The sequence below is a fragment of the Etheostoma spectabile genome, chromosome 3 (genome assembly GCF_008692095.1).
Source record: "Etheostoma spectabile isolate EspeVRDwgs_2016 chromosome 3, UIUC_Espe_1.0, whole genome shotgun sequence".
NCBI classification, from domain to species: Eukaryota; Metazoa; Chordata; class Actinopteri; order Perciformes; family Percidae; genus Etheostoma; species Etheostoma spectabile.
Window position 1 is genome coordinate 9,986,015 of NC_045735.1, and position 11,182 is coordinate 9,997,196.

The 11,182-nt window shown below is 38.4% G+C and overlaps 1 long non-coding RNA gene across 1 annotated transcript in view; it reads right to left on the minus strand.

Moving 5' to 3' along the window:
* Window positions 1-2,789: 2,789 nt before the first annotated feature.
* The window catches only part of LOC116683765 (uncharacterized), a 12,148-nt gene continuing 3,755 nt past the window's right edge, over window positions 2,790-11,182 (minus strand). Inside the window, exons 2-3 of the long non-coding RNA XR_004330701.1 lie at window positions 5,220-5,223; window positions 2,790-2,800 (exon numbers count right to left, since the gene is read on the minus strand). This is a non-coding gene — a long non-coding RNA (uncharacterized LOC116683765). The remainder of the gene's footprint in view (window positions 2,801-5,219; window positions 5,224-11,182) is intronic.

Here is an 11,182-nt window from a genome sequence, read left to right on the forward strand (position 1 = left end):
TTTCCTTTGTTCTTAGTCAAGTCTGGCCCAGCAGGGGCGGCTCCCAAAAGACAGGAACAACAGTTACCTTCCCAGTGGGGACAATGTGTTGCCTCATGTCTGCTAAATGATAGATATGACCTAATCAATTCTTTAGAGACAGAAGAAGAGAGGGGGAAGGTGAGAGACAGAATGGCCGTCTTGACCTCTTCACAGAGACTATGCATATTGTCCTAAACTGGCTGCATCTTACATAAACAAAAATACATTGTTTTCAATACATTGTTTTTAACTTTTTATAACTCAACATTGTGAAACAAAGGGGTGCCTATTTTTCCTTTCCCGTCGTTACCCAGAGCTCTTTGACAAATGTTTGAAATAAATCAATAAATTCAAAAGAGCGTGACGTAAAGTGCCAGTTCATTGAACATACCTAAGTCAGAATATAGCAACCCCTTTGGGAGGTACAGGGGAGAGATAATGGCTGCTCTGTGCAGGCAACATTTGCTTGAACATAAGTGTCTCTGTCAGTGCATCATGCAGCTTTTAGGCTGAAGGAAAGCAAGTCTGAAGTTATTTTTATTTTGTGGAGTCATTAGAGACTCCACACATAGAGATTCTGGCCATCTCCCTCAAAGAAAAGAGATTTTAATTTTAAAGGACTTTCTGCTTAAATGAAGGTTCAATAAATAAATACAAATAATGCAACCCAATACAATTTTCTTTTTTAGACTTGCTTTATATTAACAGTCAAACTAGGTCTCAGACAAAATAGACTGGCCAATGTGGTCCTGCTGCTCTGGGTACCTGCAGTCTTATGAACAGTCTACCAGTTTTCTTTTGGCATTCTCAAGGAAGAAAATTGAAATAATCACAGAGAAAACTCTGCACATCCTGAGCTCACCTAGAGCTGATATAAAATAAATAAAGGCATTTCACACCAACTGTGCAAAGTAAATGTGTTTGTTTATTCTGTCACATTTTAATGGTTTCAGCCCCTTGAGGGGGAGTCGTGCTGTGCAAACCTGTTTTTTCTGATTGAGGCGTATCTTGGTGGGTTTTCATATTCCAGTTCAATAGTGCCCTCAAATTGTTCATGCCTAATTTTTGTATGCCACTTTCTGTGTTTATTCAAGGCTAACAGCTAGTCTTGGATTGGATGACAAACCAAAGAGACAGGCTGACACTGGGCTGTCAGGGTGATGCCAAGCCATCTGCTCCTCTGGTGTTTCCAAGCGGGAGAGAGGTGGGCAGAAAAGTGTGGTAGAAAAAATATTAGAAACCTACCACTAACCCTGGATAGTGTTGATTTGCCTCACCTGTAATTCCCAAGTAGCTAATATGAATTGACAAAACATGCACTTGCAAATAACAATAAGTTACTGATGGAACCCTATCCCAGATGGCAGCACCTCGGCTGTCCTGAGTCATTTGGTATAAAGTGAATAAAGGTCATTTCACAAGAAGAAGAGGAGGAGTAGTGGTAGAAGAAAAGTATACCATTAAGCAATATTGATAGTAATTATCATTACCAGTAGCAGCAATAGTTATAGCTGTACAGTTATTAGAACCGTCATATTCTAATTGAAACATTGAGTACCTGCTTTCCTCCACATGTAGCATGTGTAAGAGGAACATTGTTCCTAAGTAGATGGCTTGCTGACTGTATCAGAATGTGGGGAATTTGAGACCGCTAGCAAGAATAACTATTAGTTACAGAGAGAGTGACTGAAATGTCACAGGTTTGTTCATCACAAAGCCAAAAATGGGGTAATGCTGGAAATTATGCCATCATTTTCAGGTAAATTCATGAATTACATTTCATTACATTTCAGTAAAATGGTGCTCAGGTTTGGCAGACATGAGAAAATATGTGAGTCTTTGTACCCTGAACACATTCAGTATTTCTGTGAAAAGGAAATCCATTCTGGTGGAAATGAAAGATACACTTAATAATACTTGCACCCTCCATTACCCCTTATGTGTGCAAAGAAACAGCCAGACATCTTAACATCCCAAGTCACTAGACACAAACAAGTTTTCCTCAAAAACAGCGGCACTGTTGTGGTTCTATTTTGGTTTGCCTATTTGTTAATGTATGCAAAGACTTGCATTTTCGTTTCCTTAATGTCCTGAAAGCCACAGTCACTGGCATGCTAAGCTGGTTATCAATTACCTCCATTGCAATCCCGCGTCTTTCTTCTCTCTGTTTGTTGCCTCTGAGAAGGAACAAACAGGGACATGCAAGCATCTGAAGTCCTGGTTCAGTGATGGAGTGGATGGGAGTCAATAACGGGTATAAAAAACATGCGGCAGAGTATAACAATAGCTAGCAGGGAGCACAGAGGATGTGACGATTGGCTTACACAGAGGAAAACTTACCATTGTTAAATATAATAATCCTCTGTTCTACATGCACACTCAAAGGGAATTCCCCTGGGAGTTCATTTACATGAAACTTGGCAAATTTAGCAACTTCTTAGATTCACTGCTGTGTTTTTTTAGGTTAATACATCCCACAAAGCGAGCCTGGGACTTACTTTTTGGGCCTCAGTGGTTGCCATTCAAAAGTTTTCAGAGAGGAACTACATGAATATTGCGGTTATGACATTTTTTTACACAATCTATTCTGTGGTATTAATTTAGCTTATAAATTAATATAGGGGCAATGATAATAAAAGCAAATCGTAAATGGAGTCGTTGATGTAAAAATCTCTGAATCTTTATCTTTTATCAAATGTTCTAGATTCTTTTGAAAATGTCATTACATTTGGGAACATTTTGTGCCATAAGAGTAGTTGTGCATATGTACAGTAAACATCTTATGCAATAAATAAAACGTGGATCTGTGAGAAAATAGTCTAAATAGCAAGTCTAACTTGAGAGTAGGAATGCACTGATACTGATGCCTGTATTGGGTTTTGGTCTGATGCTATGCGCTTACACTCGTGCTTATAACCATAAAATGACTCCAATACTCCCACTCCAATATCACCTTAAAGCAATGTGACATTAAACCTCTCTGTTGAGCAGGTTTAAGCAGCGAAAGAGGAGCAATGCCTGCCGTTTGGAGATTTTTGGCTGTAAAAATAACAGGCTCTTACCCAATACATTATTGCACTTGACGACCAACGGTTGTCTTTAATAATGCTGGGCATATCAGCAGCCTTGTGCCCGTAGGCTTCACCACTGATATTTTAAGTAGCAGTGTAAGCCCAATGTCTCTTATCAGCTTAACAGACATAAACATAGGGTGACCATATTTTGATTTCCAAAAAAAAGGACACTCGTCCCGGTCTTGAAACACAAATACAGAAAGGCTTCTCATAGGCTATGAACATGGGTTAATTTGCCTCACTAATCTAAAAATAACTTATTTAATACAATATATGTAATAACCTGCAACAAAATATTAGCTCTTTCAAATAAATAAAAATAAACATGAAATAATTTTCTAAATATGACCTATTCTGTGTAAGCTTCAAAATCCAGCTTCAACTAAATAGCTCTTAATACTTTTTCAATGTAATAAGATAAGGTTTTTCAGTGTCCATGTGAGCTTTGAGAACTCTACAACATGTGAATACAGTTTTGCCAAATATTACTTAATGTTAAAGTTGCATACTTTTGGGTTTAATCAAGGCCTATTTGGTTATTTTATTGTTTATCATGGGAAGCTGAATTAAATAGGATAGTCAAGGTGAACACGCCGATGTGTACTCTAGTTAAGTGGAGTGCTAATGTAAGTAAATGAGTGGTAGTGTGAAACGCAATCCTTTTATCTTCCCCTCCTCTTAATCTAGCATCTGTCCCTGAAGAGATTAAAACAATGGACTAAGTAATTGAGAATCTAAAATTAAACAAGGGCAAAAGCTTGCCCTTTTTGCCCTTTTACTTGCTTCTATTCCTGCAATTTCATGGAGCTAAGTAATAAATTGTACATTCGGCAGCCTTTTGAAAGCAGCAGTTGCTGTTTATGTACAGGCAAGGAAATTTGCACTGCAGAACAAATTCAGTTAGAGGGAAAAATGATCTTGTCATTTTCTTGTTCAGTCTTCGATATTAACAAATTTAGCTGCAATGACGCTATTTATCTCCAGAAACATCGTTTGTGCTAGTATCATAGAAAAACATGGATCCAGGCAGTTTGTGCATTGTGTACCCAGCCCTCTTTCTCTCACTTCGTCTCACACAACCCAAATGCATCCAGATCCAACCTCGCTTTTAAGTCTTGTGGCTTGACACAAAGGGGAGCCTTCCTTCCCCTCACATCATCTGAAAAGGGAGAAAATCAAAAAGACACAAAGAGCCGTCTCACTATTCAATGGGGGGAAAACTCATTCTGTCACCGCTGCCATTCTGTGTGAGATTACAGTGGGGACCCACGGCCCATGTTGCCTTTGCATCCCTCTTGCATTCCGCCATTGATGGTTTGTGTGTGTGCATTATGAATGCTCTTCTGTAGGAAGTTTTGATGCAGCCGGTGTCTATATGTGTTAATATTAACATATTGTTTTGAAAGGTAACACAAACATGTACTGTCCATGATGCACAGATGTTTTTATTGTAAGGCACTATTTTTAAAGGGCTAGACATATTCACAGCTGACCTATCTTTGTTAGCATCTGGAAATGCCGGCATAGTTAACAGCTGCTGTCTCCTCATTTGCATGTACCCTAATGATGTTCCTCGTTTTGTGTGTGGAATCTGTAATGAAGCAAAGAAAAACTATGCAACTTCATGGCATGAGATTCTAATGCACATTAATAAGTAAACAATCAAATAATAAATAATGAGGAACTAAAGCCTGGGTAATTGTGTTTTCTGATAATTTGTTTTGGTCCTGCTCACTTGTTCTGCTGTACTTTATATATAATAACACAAAATTTGGTGTTACTGTCTGTGATAACACTGTATTGCAGTTTTGTGGGCTAATTTCAACCAAAACACAGCAGTGTGAAATAGAAGTTTACAATTTTGCCTATTATTCACACAGATTGTATTAAGCTACTATGCAAGGTACTCTACATTAGAGAGCAGTTTGGGCTTTAGTGTATTGAGCCACAACCACCCCCAGGGAAACATGTTCATGGTTAGAAGAAACTAATGTTGACAGTAGGATACATTGATTTGAGCAGAGATTGTAAGTTTGAACCTTGTACCTAAACTGTATTTCAGTTTTTTTTTTTGTAGGTGAATTTATTTACATTTCATGCTGTCAAGGACAAGCGTTGAAGCACTAACCTTTGACACCAGTGGCCTGTGTTCATTTCCTGTCTCGTTTACCTAGGACCGGGTTTTTCTCTAACTTTACCCAGGTAATTTGTATTTCCTTACCCTTAATGTTACTTTAGTTTTTTAGTTTAATTAGTTGTAACCTCCTCCTCTGATTCAAATGTTTTTTTCTCTGTGACCCTGTTGAAGAAGTAAGTAAGCAGGGTATAGCAATTAGCAGATGGACAACAGACTTTTTAAATAACACAACAAAAAAGTATGGTTTAGGTTTCCTTATTATGTAGAGGCAAATGGATACATTTAGCAAAGCCCGCAATGTGGATATCAGTCTATAGACCATGTGAGTTGAGATTTACAAGGAGGCGTTTGATCTAGGCCCATGCCAACAAAGGGTACATAAATCATGTTACAAAAGCATGATTGTTAAAGTGCATCTAATAACACCAAAATAGCACGGCTGATGTTGGCACTCGTGACAAATACAACCAGGGATGCGTGACTTTCCTAATTCAGAACAGTGTGAAAAGAGGAGAAAGGAAACCATGCACCCATGTTGCACAGTAAATAGCTGAGATATAAAAGAAAAATGTACAGTGACTTGTTGAGGTACCGGCTAGAATAAATAAAAGGAGGTCATTGCTCAGGTGGTAATGTGGTGTAATGAGAAAATATTTCTAACTGAACAAACCTAAGTTTGCATCTCATACTGTGGTGTGGTGGTGTGGGTGTGTGGGTGGTGTGTGTGTGTGTGTGTGTGGTGTGGTGTGTGTGTGTGTGTGTGTGTGTGTGTGTGTGTGTGTGTGTGTGTGTGTGTGTGTGTGTGTGTGTACAGTATATACATTTTAGAAATGTGTGGACACCTGGAAAGTTGAAAAAAGAAATCCCAGACAGCACTGAAACATTACATTGGACAAATAACAATTATTTATTTACACCGGTCCGACCATGACAGCATAAAAAAAGAAATGTGAGTTTCACACTACAAGTCAATGTAAGGCCGATAATCACACATAACAGCGGTAAAAATCCTCTGTATCTAGAATTCAACACCATGGAATAAACAGCAGTGCAGCCTAAGCCATTTATAAGCCTGTTTACAAGTTTCATGTCCCTCGAACAACATTGTACTCTTCAGCAGAAAATAAATGAAAAGTAATTTCCCTGAGAAATCCGTTGCCAGAAACTGAGCAAAGGGATTCACTTTCTAATCCCCTTTCAAAATGTCCGTAAATGCTTTGGCACTGCCGACAGTGGTCATGTATGTCTAATATATGTAGAACCCCTGCTGCATGTTTTACAGTGCCTGCCCTGCTCTCCTTCCATTCTCCCTAAAACAACATTTCCACAATGGTAATCCCGCCAAATCACATAGTCTGACCGCACGGTCAAAGCGTAACCTGGGTCTGTTGCAGTTATCAACCCAGACCACATTACGCTGGAAGTCTGCCACTTTCTTTCCTGTGCCAGAAAAACTAAATTCAGATCTCTGTAGATCCTCCACACACAGGCACAGAACACAAACTTTAGTCTTAGTATTTCCCTTTTTGTTTTGTCAGTTATGGTTATTACATTAAAATGGTTTTCCAGGATGATGTAATTTGTATAGTTTTAATGGTAACAAATAACCACACTATACTTTATACTATACAGTTTCCATTAGTCTAGATGAGAAAGAGCTATTCAGAAATGCAACTCTGCCTCAACAAAACACACACACACACACACACACACACACACACACACACACACACACACACCTCCCCCCCTATCTGTTAATTTGGGTCACTGTGTCACCTCAGAGGAGACCAAGGTTCATTATATGAGCTAATGCATTACTGTCCATATGTACACTATGGGGGAAAAGAACAGACCAAGTCAAAAGAACTATGATTGGTTTAATGCAATTATGGGAAAGTTTAACCTGGATGATATAGCGGAATTGTCATATTTTATGGCCTTTAATATGCCTATGAATGGGGAATAGAGGTGAAAGGGAAGGCTGTTCTTTGATAGTGAAATAAGGGCCATGAGTGATTTCACAGCCTAGTGCGCGCATTCACTGTGGTCTTGATAAGAATGGGAAGAGAGAGAGAGGGGTCAGCTTCACCCTGGGCACCTGATAAGATGGTCACCATCATCTGGTCTGAGCCATTGACCACTATAATATATAGTAGAGCTCTTACAGTTGCAATTGTTTGAAGATTGAGGGTTAATAGATTGACATCTAGTTACTGGCTGCATAGATACTACCAACGATGAGTGGAAAAATAAGAATTTGATAAATGGTCTTAAGACTGGAATATGATGAGAAGGATGTTCATGTTAATTTGGCCTTCAATTGTTTTAAGAGTTGAATTATATATCTTCAACTATCTTGGCTCATAGTAGCACACAATTAAATGTCATTAAGTAGAATCTATTTTTAACTAAGTTTTCAAACAAAGATTGTCTAGAACTCTATCTAGTCTGATTTTATATGCTCTGCATTCCTTCATATGCACAAGGTATTTCAAAACAGACCCCTGTCTTGTTACATATGTCAAATCAAGCCAATAAAGGAACACAGTGCTGAGCACATTTTAGTTGTATATAATGTAGTTGATACTGTAGTTTAAATACCACATAACAGTATGGAAGGCTATTTTCATTTCATGGAGATTTATTTTGATACAAATAGAATTTTTACTGCACAGAGGTGGACACATGTAATGCATCGTTTACCACCACAGCATGTGCTGTCTGTCCCTCACACAATTGTTTAGAGCACATCAGAATTAGAAAAGAATGATTAGCCATGTTAACATAAGTTAACTAAGCAATGAAATTATCTTTAAAATACATACATTAAATATTGGTATTTTGTATAAAACTGTAAATCAAAGCTTTATTTAGATAATTTTTGTATTTTCTTTGAATGCTAGCTATGTTTGGCCCAATTAGTACCACCCTTTGGTTGCGCTGAATAATTAGTGGCATCTGTGCGGAATGCATTATCATTATCGGTAACAAAGCAACCACCTCCTTCTCTCCAAAAATATAATCTGGTCAGGGGTGACAGCTCCCTTGCTCAGCTCACCCCTAACCTAACAGCAGCATTCTGTGAATTTCCAGCCAATGATATTGATGCCAAAAATGTAAGGGAAACAAAGATGGAATGGTATGTTGCTCAGGTTACATGGATGATGTTTGAGGTCTGATGCTTTTGTGGTCCCACCAGGATAACTTGCAGTTATCAGCTGTTTACCCTGCTTAATTAACCAAATTCCCCAGCCTATTCTCCATCAACAGCCACCTGTACGACACACCTAAGAACAGACGCAGATTATGGTAGTGAGTCCCGAGAGCCGCTCAAATCAACAGCCTGCATTGCCTTCTCAGCTGGGACGTACTGATGTTTGCTGTGAACGCCGGGGGGGGGGGGGGGGGGGGGGGGGGGGGGAACAGCATACATCCACCGACTGTCACAAAGACTTTAAAATGTATTCCTGACTTTATTCCAAGTTACACAGTAGGAAGTAATACCATTGCAGTGTACTGTAAGCGTAAGCAACATAAGCAAGAGATTTTCTTCTGCAAAAATATATATTTAAATAAATACATAAATAACAGGCGTGAGGGAAAACCGACTCAAACATGTGATAGATTATGCGGTATTTTCTGCTTGGAAGAGGCAACGGTGCTCTAATTTAGAGAGATTAACATCTGTTTATTTGATTTTCCTTACCCCATAAACCGAGGGTGGTAGAGACAGATTAAAGAGTGGCTAAGCAGCCTAAACCGCGTGTCAAGTCCATTAATAGGAAGGAAAGGGGGCTGGGGAAGAGTTGTGTTGATATGAATGAATCCATAACTAAAGGATATGTCCTTCTGATTATGGATCTCTGTTGTAAATTAATTTTAAATCCATCCAGGATATTTCTGCCTTCTTGTTTTGCATATTGTGGTATGATTGCACAGGGGTTGACTTGTGCGTGAATGAGAGAGCCTCCAACCAACATTCCTATGTATTCCTATATAGGAATATCCTTTTTTCTTTTTTATATACATTTTTGTCAGAAATAGTACACTGAATGTATTAGGATTAAACAACAGATAATTTCATGTCTTGAATAAAATTGTCTTGATGTCAAAGACATTTGTTGCTTGCATTAATGTAAACAAGCATTGCAGACACTTTTTTTATGTCCATTTTTTGAAGGGAATGTTTGAAGTCAGCTGTCCGGCTACATTTATACTCGCCACATTGACCTGCTAATGCCCTCTATTGGCGCTGCAAATGTCACACTGGTGCTGACCCTTCACTTCCAGATAAAGGGGCAACTTTTTCATGTGTCTGCTGTACGGGTTATTCTCAATACGTTAAAACTTCTATAATCAGTTAATTGATTTAAGCATTTAACTGCTTCTGCTTTCACTGTGAATAGAGCAGAAGAGACATTGTCAGATTGTGACAGAAATACATACTGTGTGTTTTAAAGTCTCTTGCAAATCCTTTAGGGAATTCATTTAAAAATAGAATAAAGAAACAATTATTAAATGATAGGGGTGTGACGAGACACAAGATTGGGTTCACGAGAACAAGAAGAGACAAGATTTTAACACTATTTTAAAGAACATTTCAATAAAGAAATATGACTGTAAGAATAATCTTTACTCAGAGATCCAATGTTACAACGTAACCAAGCGTTTCATTGTAGCAATAAACAAGGAAGTAGGCTGCTCTTGTATTGATTTATTTTAAGACGAGGGGAGAAAATTTCTTTGTTTCATTAAAAGTAAAGTTAGGTTTTGCTTTATGCTTTTGACTCATTTAAAAAAAGACAGAGTGATCAGAGCGAGTCAGCGTCACACTGAAATGCATGCTGCAGTCTGTTTATGGAGAGAGAGAGAGAGAGAGGTAAACTCAGAGTCACCTTTGGAGAACAAGCGGGGGATCTTCTATGCTAATTTAAAGGACCAAACCAGACTCCTCTTCAGTTCTTACCTCCACGAGAAGTCTTGTCACATTTTACTCTCGTCACATCTCTATTAAATGACATGTTTATTGTAATGACAGTCTTTTTATTAAATTACAAAACATTTCATCTCTGGAATTTGTTTTAAAAGACGACAACTTAACTACCAGTTGTTCTGGGTTTTGTGCTCCAGACTCCAGCCCTTGGGTGACTTATGAAACATACAAGTGTCTTCTGACTTGTCTGCCCCATGCCATACAAACAGTGCTTGCAATAAGTGTAAAAAGCTTTTTGTTTTGTATGTTATTCTCATTGGTTTATAATCTAAAACAAACACCAATTTGTGTGGATGTACTGTTGTGTTTGTGTGTTATTTTCGGTTTCTTGGAATAGCCTGTGCAATTTAGCATGGAAATTGGAAAATTGTTTATAGTAGCAAAGACAGAATGGCAAAACAGTTCAATCTGCTCTCTTTTAGAGACCCAGTAAATACTATTTTGTAAGAGCCCATTATGGCCTTTCATTTATCTTTATTTCAAATAACTGTGCTTACTCTGTGCAAGTAAATCCTATCTTGACTCTGTCAGTTCCTTGAAGGAGATTCAAATATATTTGGATATCGGTGTTACGTTTTGGAAGAAATTGCATAAGATGAATGTTCGGATGATGAATGAATGAACAACGTACAGCACAGCAACACAATCCCTCTTTTTCCTTTTGAGTTTGACCATCTCAGCGCCACCTTTCCCTTTTTGTTTTTGGCTTTCCATCATCAGACTCACACACTGTCTGTTAATGTTACAAATAGAATTCCAAGCATGACGAAGAAAAATAGAGGTGTTTGATGGCTTTACGTCATAGGCCGACCATGGCTATGCCGTTTGGGGGAGGAGCCACTCACTGATTCCCGTATATTTATGAAAGTTCTAGACATGGTTGTGACCGTCTGAGTGCATACTGATTAGCCTGTGTTTGTATTGAAATAAGAGGCTGCTGCGGCCCGCAATATGGGT